Source organism: Panthera uncia, chromosome C2 (assembly GCF_023721935.1).
Source record: "Panthera uncia isolate 11264 chromosome C2, Puncia_PCG_1.0, whole genome shotgun sequence".
Lineage (NCBI taxonomy): Eukaryota > Metazoa > Chordata > Mammalia > Carnivora > Felidae > Panthera > Panthera uncia.
Window position 1 is genome coordinate 12,308,057 of NC_064810.1, and position 10,943 is coordinate 12,318,999.

General features: G+C 46.9%; 1 long non-coding RNA gene across 1 annotated transcript; it reads left to right on the plus strand.

Annotated features, from left to right (window-relative positions):
* The first annotated feature begins 7,160 nt into the window (after positions 1 to 7,160).
* LOC125922062 (uncharacterized) lies at positions 7,161 to 10,587 on the plus strand. Its single transcript, XR_007457570.1, has 3 exons — positions 7,161 to 7,357; positions 7,838 to 8,058; positions 10,204 to 10,587. It is a non-coding gene; the product is annotated as an uncharacterized LOC125922062 (long non-coding RNA).
* The last annotated feature ends 356 nt before the right edge of the window (positions 10,588 to 10,943 follow it).

Genomic DNA, 10,943 nt, shown 5'->3' on the forward strand with positions numbered 1-10,943 from the left:
ACAAGTCCCCTTGGTCAGCTATGTGATTTTCAAATATGCAGGCTGCCTTTTCATTCTCTTAACTGCTTTCCCAGACCAAAACTTTTTAATTTTGATGAAGCCCAATTTAACAATTTTATCTTCTTTGGTGTCCTAAGAACTCTTCGCTAAGCCGCAGATGCCAAAGGTTTTCGGCCATGTTTTCTTCTTAGAAGTTTAAAGTTTTATATGTTTCATTTAGGGCTATCATCTACTTGAATTTCTTTCTTTTTCTTTTTCTTTTTTTTTTTTTGGAGAAAGCGTGAGGTTTGTGTTCACGTTATGAATGATTTTTCTCTTTCTTTCTTTTTTTTTTTTTTTCCATTGGCCTATGGACATCCAGTTTCTCCAGTGGCATGTGTTCAAAAAGCTCATCCTTCCCTTGAATTGCTTTTGCACCTTTGTAAAAAGTCACTCGGTCTTATTTGTGTGGGTCTCTTTCTAGATCCTGTTTTGTTGCATGATTACCACACTGTCTTGGTGAGACAGATTAACAAAGAGTTCGCTCGTTTGTTAGGACGTAGCTCACACGTCTATAAGGAAGAATTATCTTAAAAAAATTTTTTTTAATGTTTATTTATTTGAGAGAGAGAGAGACAGAGTGTGACCGGGGGAGGGGCAGAGAGAGAGGGAGACACAGAATCGGGAGCAGGCTCCAGGCTCCGAGATGTCAGCACAGAGCCCCATGCAGGGCTCGAACTCACAGACGGTGAGATCATGACCTGAGCTGAAATTGGACGCTTAACCGACTGAGCCCCCCGGGCGCCTCAGAAGAATTCTCTTGCAACATTCCTGGGTAGTACGGTCCTCTCCACATTTGCCTCTTCGCCGGCCTGGTCCCTCTGCCTTAGCCCCACAGCCCTGTGAGTTTCTTGAAGGCAGGGACAGTGGCTTTCCTGATATGAGCCCAGTACAGGGCCTGTCACACGGCAGTGCTCCATGACACTTGTTCAATAAAATGACTAACGGTGGATTAGCGGAGTGCTGTCTGTGTTCAAGAAGACAGACAGGAGGTCACCTTCAGAGGGAGGCTTCTGCCAAATAACTGTCACAAGTGAGGAACAGACAGAGGCATTTTGCTGGGTTGCAGTCGTGAGAAATATCTTTGTTTTTGTTTCGGTGTAGCCTAATTCAGGTGAAGAAATATATTTATGGCCTATGTTTTTTTGTTTTTCGTTTTTCAGTCTAAATGAAAGAGTTCTATTCGATCCCAAGGGGGGAGGGGGACGATATATCTTTTATATCTAAGATTACCTATTTTATTCAATAAAAGACCGTGAACAAGGAGACCAGGACAACTTTGCCTCTTCTCAAATGTCCCCATCCAGGTGTGTCTGAGGAGTGTCAGTCCACAGAAGCCTTATCGTCCTTCGTCCCGGCGTGGACTGGGGCTCATAGTGGGAAACTCGGCAGTGTCAGTCTGTTTCTTGCTGCCGTAAAGAGTTTTTCTAGAAAGGAATTGATTGTCAAGAGATCAACAAAGCAAGACTGCTTTCAGCCTTCGGTGGGACACGGGAAGAGCTTGGTTAGGCGGTTTGCCTACCAGTATTCTTTATAATGAAATTCCGTCTCTGAGCTACTGAGGGTTGACATGGGTGTCGGGTGGGGGAGGGTCAGAAACTCAGCCTGAGAGTCCCCTGTCACTGCTCCGATGTTCAGCTCTTCACATCTCTGCTTCGGTCTGCTCCACGTTTCCCTCAAAATGGAAAATCCTCGGGGCACCTGGGTGGCTCGGTCGGTTAAGCGTCTGACTTCAGCTCAAGTCATGATCTCACGGTTCATGGGTTCGAGCCCCGCGTCGGGCTCTGCGCTGACAGCTCAGAGCCTGGAACCTGCTTCGGATTCTGTGTCTCCCTCTCTCTCTGTCCCTCCCCCACTCACGCTTTCTCTTTCTCTCAAAAATAAATAAACATAAAAAAAAAAAAGGGAACCTTCAGGATCTAAGGCATCTTCCTAGTGCACTGCCTTCACTGATCGGAAACTGTTAGTGAGTGGTCATTTTTTTAATTTAAAAGTATTTAAATGTTTGTTTTTGAGAGAGAGAGAGAGGGAGGGGGAGGGGCAGAAAGAGAGGGAGACAGAGGATCCGAGGCGGGCTCTGTGTTGACAGGGCAGAGCCCCATGCGGGTCTCAAACTCACGAACCATGAGATCATGGCCTGAGCCGAAGTTGGCTGCTTAAGCAAATGAACCACCCAGGCGCCCGGTGAGTGATCGAGTGATCATTTTTAAGTCACCACTGCAGTGTCCCATCTACGGGAACTTGTCCTTTTCCATTCGTGAGTGTTTCTGACTGTCAATTAAACACTTGTCCTCTTCAAATAAAGCAGCTCTCTCCTGGAATGTTGCTGGATTTCAGTTGTATTTTCTTTGGTTGGTGAAGAATTTGAAGTTCTCCTTTCATAATAACCGCACCCAATGATTTCCTTAAACCCAAACGTGAACAGTTAGTTATATGTTTAATTTTCAGAGCCATGAGATTGTATATGAAGGTTATGAACAGGTAATATCATCATTCTGACTTTGAAACAAAACAACAACAACCATAAATATAAAATCACTATGGCCCCTCCAAAAGCACTGAAAGTGAAATGCAACCTTGTCATTTAAATGTGACTTTGAGGGGTAGGACCACACTTTAGCAGCTTGAGCAACCTCATTTTTCGCTCCTTTCTTTAAAGAGGAATTTCTAAAATATTTAACCAGCATCTGTCAAGTCTCCAGAAGTGAGCCATGAATGAAACTTCCCGTGTTCTGGGATTGCAGTGGCTGCTAGGAAAATAAAGCACAAGTCGATGAATCCAGGGAGGAGGTGTGTGAATGGACTCGGCAGTAATGTTTCACTGGGAAGTGACTGCTGGAGACATTTTCTTGAGCACATAGAGAAAACAGGAGCGCTTGGGTGGCTCAGTCGGTTCCTCATCTGACTTCGGCTCAGGTCGTGATCTCGTGATCCATGGGTTCCAGCCCCGCATCCAGCTGTGTGCTGACAGCTCGGAGCCTGGAGCCTGCTTCCGATTCTGTGTCTCCCTCTCTCTCTGCCCCTCCCCCACTCACGCTCGTGTGCACGCACTCTCAAAATAAATAAAAAGCGTTCGTTTTAAAAAATATTAAAAAAAAAAAAAAAAAAAAAGAAAACCCAAACGAACCAAACGCTCAAAGACGGCAATGAAACGGTGACGTTAATAATAAATAATAATAATAAATGTAATAATAAACCTCGGGGGCATTGACACTTGTGGCCGCCTCTAAGCGCCCATGGGGAGAGATGGGTGTGCCCCTGTAGAAAGCAGAAAGGGAGCCAACTTGTACGCATACATACCCAAGCCTTAATCCTGACGACAGTGTCATGGGCTGTTATTATCCCCATCTTACAGATGCAGAAACTGAGTCCGGCTCTATCCCTTGATTTTGGCCAGCGCCACATAAGTCCTGCTTGTCTCCAGAACCTCCCGGCGTGCTGACACTGATGTTACCGAGTGTCTCCCCCCCCCCCCCCCCGACCCCCCGCCAGACACGGGCCTATTGTTCCCACACGATTCCCAGCAGTTAAGATTCACTTCCAACATCAAAGGTCCCTGTTTCTTTAGTTAGACCTGCCTTCGTTTCCGCAGAATCAAACAGAGGCAGAAGCCTGTGGTTCGGGAAATGTGACTGGGAACAGCCCAGGAACCCCTTCCATTCAAACCGCACTGTATTTTCCCTTCAAGCTACTAAAGGTTTCCTGAGCAAAATGCCCCCGGCGTGTAATTAATGTGCCAACCCCGTGGCCCTTTTCCTCCAGGGAGGGCCGGACAGAGTTTGAGCTTTCTTTGTTTGAGAAGCTGCAAACACCAAACCGGAGGGTGGAACTCAGCTGAGGCTTCCTCCCATTCTGGTTTTATTATTTTTTTTCTCGTGGCTTCTCTGCGGCCAGCTGTTATGAAAGCACCCCTCCCCCCAACCCCCACCCCGCAGCCTACAGTTGCTCAAGGATCTCATCTCCTTTCTGCGGCTTTTCCACCTGCCTGCCTGTGATCCCCCTTCATGGGGACCTTTTCCTGGGGAGAGTTTTACAAAGAACAGAGAGGCCCGCTCAAGGCCACCTGTGGGGAGCGAGCTCCTTCACCCTCTTCAGCCTCCTTGCCGACATTTGGGGCAACGATGACGGGAGGCAGGTTGGAAGGTAGTGTCCGGAAACTGCAAATCGCGTAGATGGTTTCAACTTTTTTTTTTTTAATTTTTTTTTAACGTTTTTATTTATTTTTGAGACAGAGAGAGACAGAGCATGAAGGGGGGAGGGGCAGAGAGAGAGGGAGACACAGAATCGGAAGCAGGCTCCAGGCTCCGAGCCGTCAGCCCAGAGCCCGACGCGGGGCTCGAACTCACGGACCGCGAGATCGTGACCTGAGCTGAAGTCGGACGCTTAACCGACTGCGCCATCCGCGTGCCCCGATGGTTTCAACTTTAAGTTCAGGTAAAATATCTGTTCCCCTGTCCCCGGCTCCTGTCTCCCCAGCAGAAAACGAATCCCTGGTAACTATACTACTTGACTACTGTGCTGGGAATTAACTTCCCACGGTCACCCTCAGCACAAATGTAGGGAAGAGACACCTGGAGCTGAAATGAAGCCCAACTTTAAAAAGAGTCCCTCCCCTGTGCCGTCATTAAAGGGTTACGTTTGTATGTTAAGAAGAAAATTAAAATTATTCATAACCCATTGCACAGGTAGAAACACTATCAAGATTGTGCTAAGATTTCTCTTCAGTGCACATATAGGATCGTTAAAAAATTTTTTTTAAATGTTTATTTTTGAGACAGAGAGAGAGAGACAGAGTGCACAGGGGAGGGGCAGAGAGAGAGAGAGAGAGAGAGGGAGACACAGAATCCGAAGCAGGCTCCAGACCCTGAGCCATCAGCACAGAGCCCGATGCGGGGCTCGAACTCACGAGCCATGAAATCATGACTTGGGCTAAAGTCAGATGCTTACCCAACGGAGCCACCCAGGCACCCCTGTTTTTTGTTTGTTTGTTTGTTTGTTCGTTTGTTTTTTACACAACTAAAATTATAAAGTTGATATTATGTCAACAGGAGGGGTCTGTGTCTCTTTCGTAGAGCTAAGGTTTTTTTTTTTTTTTTTTTTCCAGGAAATGAACCCTCGTGGTGTAAGGTTGGAATGATCATTTAAACATTTTCGGACAAAGCAAACTGCACCTTGAAATGGGAGACTCCTGATGTCCTTCTTTGTCTACCTATAGCCCCCCAAACTCATCCCTCCCTTTTCTCCACAGCAGCAACTTCTACTGAGTCAGTAGAAGTAGCTAGAAGTCATTAAGTAGTAGAAGTCATTAAGATTCAGGAAGGACTCGGACCCATGGATATCTGAGGAAGGGAGAGATCACACGGGCCAGAGAAACAAGGGCGCAGTGGTGATGGTATTGGGGTTAACTGAGGAAGGGGCAAGAGTAACAGAGGGAGAGGTGTTATGAGAAAGAGCCAATATGGCGGAGATGGGGTTTCATCCATGTCTGTACACATTCCGGCTTGCTTGAATGGGAAGGCAAGGTCATGGGGCAAGGTATGATTAAAGAAAGTGGGAGTAGCGTAGATGACTCCCAGAATGAAGTAAAGAACTGGTGCAGAACTCTCCACCTTCTTCTTCCTCTGCTGCAGGGACCAAGGAGGCCTCACATATAAATGGCGCACCTGGATTCCTAACAGACTTCAGGGAATTTTGGAATAAGCATCTGAAACAAAGGTGAGTTGCATTAAGCTATTGAGATTTGGGGGGTGTTTGTCACAGCAGCACAACCTATCCTGTCCTGACTATCTCGCCATGGAGGTTCCCACGATGGAGGCCCACAGTGACAGAACTTTGCTTTCCTGGTCTTGCTCGTGGCTTGGCGTGGGCAAAGTGCCTGTGTGGCACAGGTGGGGATCTACTGTGGGGCTTCAGAAAAGTGGCTTTCCTGCCTTAGGAGAGGAGACAAGGGAGGCAACACCATCTTTTTCCCCACTTCTTTTGCCAGATGCTGTCATAAGTGGATATGGTGCTTGGGGCTGTGGCAGCCTCCTTGGGACCATGAGGGGGAGATCTCACTGACATTCTGAGGATGGCAGAGCAGAAAGACGGCAGGCATCTGGGGGTCCTCGGTGATCCCACAGAGCCAGTGAACCATCCTGAAACTTCCCTCCCTCTCTGCTTTTGATGGAATTAGTTAGGAGCACCCATTTCATTTTAACCACTTTTAGTTGGTTCTTCCCTTACTTGCAGTCCCAATGTCCTAGGCACCCATTTAACAGTCAGTAGTACATCAACATTAAAACCACTGATATCATTTCCCCTAAATTATTGGGAATGTAATTTTATAGTTTTGCCATTTGTGAAAAGCTGAACGCAGAAAACATATTTAGAGGTAGGGCTTGTTCCCCCCAAATTCTTGTTTTATACAAGGATCCATCCTGTAGAGTTGTTTCCAGTAGCAGTAACCTGCATGGAGTTGAGTGATGAATTATAAAGTGAAAGCATTAGGCGACATCTGTAAATTGATTACCACCCCCAATGCCAATCATGTCATTGGGCTTAGCCCATCGTAAGTGTTCGATACAAGGCAGCCCTTGGTACTATTATGCTTATGTCGACAGGCTGTACTTTTCGAACAAAGATTCCACCGCAGATCCGCTGGCAGGAAGGCACGGGGGCTGAATCTGTCTGGCTAGGCTGGGCTACACTGCCATAATACACCAGCCACACGGCAATCCCACCGGCTCGCGGCAACGTCAAGATTTATTTCTCCCTCACGCTACAAGCCCATCTCGGGGAAGCTGGGGCTCTGCTCACATCATTGGCAGCCTCTGTCTAGAACATCGCCATCTCATGGCAGAGGGAAGAGAGACACCATGAGCCAGGTGCTGGCCGTTAAATCTTCTGCCCGAAAGCGACACACGTCACTGCTGCCCGCATTTCACTGGCCAAAGCAACTTGACGGTGGGGGGAGGGTCACCATGAGAGAAGAGCAGAATTTGGTGACCAGAGGCACTGACTTGGAGAATTTGACTCCATCAACCAGCCTACTTTCCCTGAGATGATACCATTCTTCTCAGGTCCTTGCCTGTGCTCCTGCCATTGAACTGGCTGTCCCCTAACATCCATTGTCTTTTCTCCCACAGTAACAGAATGCTCAGTTTCTAGCTGGACTCCCAGGTTAAACCCTTCCTTCCACAGGCTCCCATGGAGGTAGCTGTGGCTGTGTGTCAAACTCTTGGGTCAACGGAACGCAAGCCACCATGATCCGGGATCCGGATCATTCTCTCAAAAGGAAGAGATAGATCCCCTCTCCGCCACCCTTTGCCACTTCCAGGTATCTAAAATTTAGAACTGTGTTGGGCCGTCGGTGGACAAGAGTGACACCCTAGGGATGACAAATTGGCAAGGTACTAGGAGTTTGTACCTCCTCAAAATCTGTGCTGTTGAGCCACCCTTCCAGCCTGGCCTTTTACATGAGAGATAAATAGATTTTGATTTATTTTTTGCCACTGTTATTTTGGGTTTGTATTTCAGCAGTCTTCCATTTCCTACCCAATACATTCCATTTTTGTAAAACTCAGCTGGCATTAAACAATAGCGGGGGAAAAAAGCAAGGTTATATTTAGTAACAAAGATGCCCAACTGTGATAGTTCCCCGATGCCACTTGTAAGGATGCTCTTAAGACAGCATCCTGCTCCTTAACGAGAACACTCAGCCAAAGAGTGAGAAATGCCTTCCACTATTAGACATGACAGCTTCTTGGAGCAAGGACAGTACCTCTTTAACTTCACCTTTTCCCACTTTGTCTTGCAGACATCCTTCCTATAGAAAAACTTGTCCCGAATGGTGGACTGAAGAAGAAATACAGGTGGACGGGTCTCCAAACCCTGTGTCTCCACCAAGAAGTCACAGGCTGTTTACTCTATAGGCTGTACGCTCTCCTCTGTCTTTGCAGAGGTCAGCGGTTACACTGACAGTTCATCTAGGCTTCTGGCTTCTTTGTCGATGTTCCATTTTGTGCTGGTATATTCTTGGTTAGTATTCTTCCAGTAGAGATGCCAAATAGGTCTCACCTCCTGTGTCAACTCTTGGTAGTGGCAGCATGGCCACCATGTTGAGAATTCTGCCTCATATGTCTCAGGTGGGGTCCCTGAAGCAGACCCTGAGACAGGGATTCAGATGCTCTGGGCTTACTGAGGGAGGACTTTCCGGAGAAAGTGATCAAAGGAAGCCAGAGAGGGTAGGGAAGTAGCTACAGGAAGATATGGTCTCAGCGGCAGCCCGACTTCAGTCTGATCCCCTGGGGGCCCCGGAGCACGTATCACACCTCAGAGTCGGTCCCACCTTGAGACAAGAGGGCTGGACTTTTGTAGCCCCTTATTTGTCAGTTGGTGGCTGTCGGCTATCTTGGGTGAGGCGCCTCCCATTTAGTTGAGGGCAATTCTCTGCAGATGAGGACAGCTGGGCACCTGTTGCAGCTGACATTCGTAGCAGCTGGGAGACGGGCAAGTGTAAATGCTGATAAAGAGGATCCGGGCAGGACACCCCCAGCATCTATCACTCCGCATTCAAGCTCAGGGGATGAGTGCCGTGATCAATTAGCAATGTCTGCCACGGGCACGGTCACCATCTCTGTAGAGAAGTGCGTAGAGATCTGGTGCGATGAGGAGAGGAAGGGCTGAAATAGGTGCCGTTCCATGTCCCACTGCTAAAAATGTTCAGCTAGGAAGGGCATGGAGATGATAGAAGGTGATTTGTGTTACGGCCCAACCGTTGCATTATAAACTGACAGCTGGCACCGCTTCTTTCCTGAGGACTCAGAAGCAGGAACTGAGGGCAAGACCCTCTGATTGCAGGCAACAGAATCAGTCCATCCCGGGTAACTTCAGCACATGAGGACTGTGGGAAGGAAACTGGAAGAACTTACGGAATCAGAGGGAGCTTCTACGGCTGTCCAGGAATACAGACGGCTTCCTGGGGTGGTGCCATAACACTCAGCTCCAACCACTTGTGGCCTCTGCGTTTCTGTCTCTCTGCCTTTCTTCTTTTTTTTAAATTTTTTTTTTAACGTTTATTTATTTTTGAGACAGAGAGAGACAGAGCATGAACGGGGGAGGGCCAGAGAGAGAGGGAGACACAGAATCCGAAACAGGCTCCAGGCTCTGAGCCCAGAGCCCGACGCGGGGCTCGAACTCACGGACCGCGAGATCGTGACCTGAGTCGAAGTCGGACGCTTAACCGACCGAGCCACCCAGGCGCCCCTCTCTGCCTTTTTAATCAACTTTTGATTTTAGAGGATTTTCGGATCTGCTAAAAAGCCGTGAGACTATCAGAAAGGGTCCCCATCTCAAATTTCCTTATTGTTGACACTATTGTAGTGCATTTGTCACAAGTAAGGAGCCGATGTTGACACCTTACTCCTAACGAAACTCCATAGTTTATTCAAATGTCCTTATTTTTTACATAACCTAATTTTTTAAACTAATGACACTTTTCTGTCCCAGGATCCTACCCAGGGCCCTGCATTACATTCAGTAATGTGATTTTCAGACTCCTTGTTTTTGATGACTCATCAAAGTCATCAGTTTTGAGGGATACTGGTCAAGGATTCTGTAGAACATCTTCCACTTTGTGTTTGGCCCAGTTTGAGTCCAGCGTCTCCCTCCTTGGATCAAGTGGCCATAGCTAGGGGCAAGGCGGAACAACAGCCCATGGGGGTGCGGTGCAGCTGCGGTAGAAGGGGATCTTCGTGAGTCCCAGCCACCCAAGCTTTTGCCTCCAACCTGGTGATCTAATTAGGGTCCCGTCCCTGCAAAATCAGATGACCTGAATTACAACTCCCAGCAAGACAATTGCATGTGCCCAAAATAGTAAAATAAGAAGCAGCACAGAACCGATGGCCAAAGTCAAGCAATTATAGAGAAGAAACGTGAGTGATTCTGACCAGCACCAAACATGTGGCTGTTGCCCACTTCATGCTCTGTGCCTAAGCTTAAAAAAAGCCGGTATGCCTGCAATTCCTTCCCCGCTTCCAGTCATTTCGATTACAGTGTCACTGCACATAGCAATCTTTTCCCGTAAACAAAATAGCAAACCTCCACATGGTGGCTTCCTCCCGATTCCAAGATATAATTAATTTGTTATTTCTTTTGTTTCTCTCCCCCACCTCCACCCTGCAGATTACAGAACAATTGATGTGCAAGACCCTTGGTTAAAACAACTGAAGAAAATTCAGAAAAGCGATTATCTCTAAATAGGTCATTTGCACAGCAAAGAAGCGTACTGCTCACTGAACTGAGCTGAACTCGTTGAATTCATTGACTCTTGCCTTTATTTCGAGAAACAAAGAATTTATCCAGGAAAGCAATTAAACTCTGGCCTATTTAAAGAAACCTGTTGCTCTTTTGTAAACCGGACTAGAATTTCTTTGCATAGGATGTAAATGTTAAGGGAGCTTGGACAATTGCCTCTTTGTGGCTACCTCACGTTGTCACGTAGAAACAGTCACTTACTGTGACTACTGTGTACGTCAGAGCTGGACAAGAAGGATAAAACGATGATTTCTAAGTTCTTGATGATTCTTCTCCTCTCTAATAGCCTGCAGAGAGAGAGAGGGAGGAAAGGGAAATTTTGAGGTCACTGTCTTTGTGCTTGGCTTCTGTCACTTAGTGTAATGTTCTCAAGGTTGATCCCTGTGATAGCTGGATATAGAGTGTGTCCGGACTTCATTCCTTGTATTGCCAAGTAATCTTTCCTACTATTCATACACTACCTTGTATTTATCCTTTTATCCACTGATGGGCATTTGGGTCGGTTTTTTGGTTTTTGTTTTTGCCATTATGAGTGGGCTGCTAGGAACATTTGTGTACGTGTTTTTATGTTTGTTTTTTTTTTAATTTTATTTCATTTTTGAAAATTT